General features: G+C 53.9%; 1 non-coding gene across 1 annotated transcript in view; it reads left to right on the forward strand.

The window, feature by feature from the left end:
- The first annotated feature begins 4,176 nt into the window (after positions 1-4,176).
- LOC126417718 (small subunit ribosomal RNA) overlaps positions 4,177-5,000 on the forward strand; it is a 1,910-nt gene continuing 1,086 nt past the window's right edge. The window contains exon 1 of the ribosomal RNA XR_007575785.1: positions 4,177-5,000. This exon is cut by the window's right edge and continues 1,086 nt beyond it. This is a non-coding gene — a ribosomal RNA (small subunit ribosomal RNA).

Raw genomic sequence — 5,000 nt, forward strand, 5'->3', positions numbered from 1 at the left:
TCACTCCACCGGCGCCCCACCCTAACCGCCCAACTCGCAACTCCAGCGGATGAACGGCGGACTTTTCCCGCAGTCCGCAATGTGCAATCCACCCCTATAACTTGCGTTTCATGAAGAGTTATGTCCAATATGCGACATTCCCGCTGTCCCTATACATGAGCTGCGAGCTGTACCAGTTACGAGCTAGAGACGCGATCGCGTTGCTCTCTGTACGAATGCCGATGCTGAGCGGTCAGCTAGGAGGCGCTCCATCCATGTCGGTACCGGTGGGCGTTGCACTCGCAGTCGCAAAAACGTACGGCAAGTATATTACTCGGAAGAGTTTATGACAGTCCAAGCCCCCCTGCGTGGGGAGCGTCTTTCTAGGCCATGACCCACCGGAAGGGCGCAGCGTCCCCCACCCCAGACATGTGACGTCACACTATCGGTATTGACGACTCGACTCATTGCTTATAATCATTTGCCATACACCGTGGAAGCTGCCGAGACGAGTAGCTACATAGCGCGCTCGCCGTGTCACTAATGTACAGAGATACAACAGTTTCGACTGGAACCGGATTAAACGTATACACGGCGCTGATTAGTAATACATAGACCCATCAGAATACAGATAATATATACAACTGTCCGTATACATGCTGAAAGACTCTGCTCACAATCACAACCACACGGCAGCCACACACTCTTATCACGCACTACTCTCCGCCTGTAACACGCACACAGACAATATGTAAGCACCAGCATGGAACAACACCCAGTGCATCCTCTCCGCCACATGAGACAATCCACACTGTCATAACCAGACTGGGAGGTCCACTCAGAAAACGGAATATCCCACCCCCCGACAACCACCATTGCTCAGCTAAGCCACCAACACCCACACATGTCCTACACAGGGGTGCACCCAACATCACAATACTGCCTCCTCTCACAGCACACAAACAATGGCAGGAATGAAAGACACAGGTCTGCCACAAGCATGGAATCGGAGCGCCGCCTGTCATGAGCCAAAGGTGCATCCTGACGTGGCAAATCAGATGATGCCGCAGGCATCCACTTACTATAATCACAATCAACAAACCGACCGGCCGCCCCCCCCCCCCCCCATTACACCTTTCCATACAACAATGTGTACCTTAACCTAAACTATACTGTACCTTAACCTAAACTATACTGTACCTTAACCTTAAACTATACTGTACCTTAACCTAAACTATACTGTACCTTAACCTAAACTATACTGTACCTTAACCTAAACTATACTGTACCTTAACCTAACCTATACGGTACCTCAACCTAACCTATGTTGCGCCTTAACCTAACCTATGTTGCGCCTTAACCTAACCTATGTTGCGCCTTAACCTAACCTATGTTGCGCCTTAACCTAACCTATGTTGCGCCTTAACCTAACCTATGTTGCGCCTTAACCTAACCTATGTTGCGCCTTAACCTAACCTATGTTGCGCCTTAACCTAACCTATGTTGCGCCTTAACCTAACCTATGTTGCGCCTTAACCTAACCTATGTTGCGCCTTAACCTAACCTATGTTGCGCCTTAACCTAACCTATGTTGCGCCTTAACCTAACTTATGTTGCGCCTTAACCTAACCTATGTTGCGCCTTAACCTAACCTATGTTGCGCCTTAACCTAACCTATGTTGCGCCTTAACCTAACCTATGTTGCGCCTTAACCTAACCTATGTTGCGCCTTAACCTAACCTATGTTGCGCCTTAACCTAACCTATGTTGCGCCTTAACCTAACCTATGTTGCGCCTTAACCTAACCTATGTTGCGCCTTAACCTAACCTATGTTGCGCCTTAACCTAACCTATGTTGCGCCTTAACCTAACCTATGTTGCGCCTTAACCTAACCTATGTTGCGCCTTAACCCAACCTATGTTGCGCCTTAACCCAACCTATGTTGCGCCTTAACCCAACCTATGTTGCGCCTTAACCCAACCTATGTTGCGCCTTAACCCAACCTATGTTGCGCCTTAACCCAACCTATGTTGCGCCTTAACCCAACCTATGTTGCGCCTTAACCCAACCTATGTTGGGCCTTAACCCAACCTATGTTGGGCCTTAACCCAACCTATGTTGGGCCTTAACCCAACACACGTTGGGCCTTAACCCAACACACGTTGGGCCTTAACCCAACACACGTTGGGCCTTAACCCAACACACGTTGGGCCTTAACCCAACACACGTTGGGCCTTAACCCAACACACGTTGGGCCTTAACCCAACACACGTTGGGCCTTAACCCAACACACGTTGGGCCTTAACCCAACACACGTTGGGCCTTAACCCAACACACGTTGGGCCTTAACCCAACACACGTTGGGCCTTAACCCAACACACGTTGGGCCTTAACCCAACACACGTTGGGCCTTAACCCAACACACGTTGGGCCTTAACCCAACACACGTTGGGCCTTAACCCAACACACGTTGGGCCTTAACCTGCTCTGTAATTGTCATACGACGCGTTAAATTAGTGTAGTGTTGCCTAACTGCAACCCCCGCAATATAGTTTGCTACTCGCACTGCCCGGTCCCCAGTGTATCGCTTCATGTTAAACACCTTGCAGCTATACACTGTAATGTGGATGGCAGCAGGACGTACATGCTCAATGCCCTTTGCAGTTGTTCATTGGCATTTGCAGTTGTTCATTGGCATTCGCATGGCGAAGCACTTAGCCTACGCTGTGGTACGGCCTGTGTCAACTGTCCGCTGATGTTGTACGTCCAAATCACACACTGTACTGCACATTGGTCCTCATGTACTGAATGATACATCGTGGTACATGTGACCGTACAACGACTGCGCCAACAACGGCGAACCATGCGGTCCAAATGTTGTGCACTCAGCTACGTGTCGTCTCCCTATAAGAGCTGGATTGCAGTGTGGTATGCCCTGGATGGCGATCAGCATGAGCCGTCTGTTGATGTAGTGGCGCGTGTTGTCAGACGTAGTCGTCTCTTCTCACACACCGTGATAGCATGGTGCACTGCGTTCCACATCTGCGACATGCGACAGAGGCCGGTTGACAGTCGTTCGCGCAATGGACATCGCATACGTACGGGGGCCACCTTCCACGTGTTCGCGAAGCGTGCACATGTTGTTGCGTGTATGTGGGCAGACATAGTGTGTCGTGACACCTGACACAGGCATGCAACAATCGTTGAATTTGCAAATGGCGATGGACGCCTACGTTTGCTGGTGACGTTACGCAAATGAACAACTGGTAAACCGTTGTGGTGCGGTTGTTCTCGCTAGAGGTGAATCAGTGATGGCGACGATCGGTTGAGCTACCAACCGGTTGTTTCAGCGATACCCACCATGCCCACGAACGTGAATGGCATGTGGGTGTGAAGCGATACGCGGCGGTGGCTGGGTGGGACCGGCCCCGGCCGGTGAGGGGGGGCCGCCCGGCGTGCTGGCCGCGCGGTGCGTGGGCGCACGCGCTACAGCCGGCTGGTGGGGGCGGCCACTGGCAGGCGCGCCGGCCGACGGAGGCGGCAGGCGGCGCAGCTGCGCGCCGGCGCACCCTGCACGCGGCGCCGTGCGGCCAAAGTAGGTCCTCGCGGGCCCGGTGCGAAGCGCGGTGGACATCTGCAGTGTGCTGGTCCGATTGAGGACTGTGTGCGCTGAGGATGCGCCGCCGCCCGGCGCTCGGCGCCGCGACGCCGTCTGCTGCTCGGTCGCCTCTGCGGTTCTCGCAGGTGGTTTGTATCGCAGCTGTGCGGACGTGTTGGCGCGTGCGCTGTGCTGGGAGAGTTCGCTTCGGCACCCAAGTGGGGCTTTTGTCCTTCTGTGGCGCTGGCGTTGGAGCTGCCGGTCACCGTAGGTGGCGCGTGTTGTCTCCCGCCGGCAATGCCACGACAGCACGCTCCCGGGCCTCTGTCGGCAGCGGCAAGCTCAGTTGGGAGCACGGGTGGTCGCACCTAAAGCGTCTACTCGCCAAACTCCGGGCGATTGCGCCTCTCTCGAACCCGACCAAGTACTTAGGACGGCGCTGCGCGCCGCCGGGACCTGAGAGGGTTTCGAGGTGTATGGTGCAGGGGAGCGCAGCCTCCTCCTGTTTGCAGAATAATTGAGCGGACGCTTGCGTGTTCGCGCGGGCCCCCGGGACACACTCCCGGGCGGCCGGCTGCTCAGCTCTAGTTGACGCAGCTCCCTGGTTGATCCTGCCAGTAGTCATATGCTTGTCTCAAAGATTAAGCCATGCATGTCTCAGTACAAGCCGCATTAAGGTGAAACCGCGAATGGCTCATTAAATCAGTTATGGTTCCTTAGATCGTACCCACGTTACTTGGATAACTGTGGTAATTCTAGAGCTAATACATGCAAACAGAGTCCCGACCAGAGATGGAAGGGACGCTTTTATTAGATCAAAACCAATCGGTCGGCTCGTCCGGTCCGTTTGCCTTGGTGACTCTGAATAACTTTGGGCTGATCGCACGGTCCTCGTACCGGCGACGCATCTTTCAAATGTCTGCCTTATCAACTGTCGATGGTAGGTTCTGCGCCTACCATGGTTGTAACGGGTAACGGGGAATCAGGGTTCGATTCCGGAGAGGGAGCCTGAGAAACGGCTACCACATCCAAGGAAGGCAGCAGGCGCGCAAATTACCCACTCCCGGCACGGGGAGGTAGTGACGAAAAATAACGATACGGGACTCATCCGAGGCCCCGTAATCGGAATGAGTACACTTTAAATCCTTTAACGAGTATCTATTGGAGGGCAAGTCTGGTGCCAGCAGCCGCGGTAATTCCAGCTCCAATAGCGTATATTAAAGTTGTTGCGGTTAAAAAGCTCGTAGTTGGATTTGTGTCCCACGCTGTTGGTTCACCGCCCGTCGGTGTTTAACTGGCATGTATCGTGGGACGTCCTGCCGGTGGGGCGAGCCGAAGGCGTGCGACGCGCCTCGTGCGTGCTCGTGCGTCCCGAGGCGGACCCCGTTGCAATCCTACCAGGGTGCTCTTGAGTGAGTGTCT

Source organism: Schistocerca serialis, chromosome 8 (genome assembly GCF_023864345.2).
Source record: "Schistocerca serialis cubense isolate TAMUIC-IGC-003099 chromosome 8, iqSchSeri2.2, whole genome shotgun sequence".
Lineage (NCBI taxonomy): Eukaryota > Metazoa > Arthropoda > Insecta > Orthoptera > Acrididae > Schistocerca > Schistocerca serialis.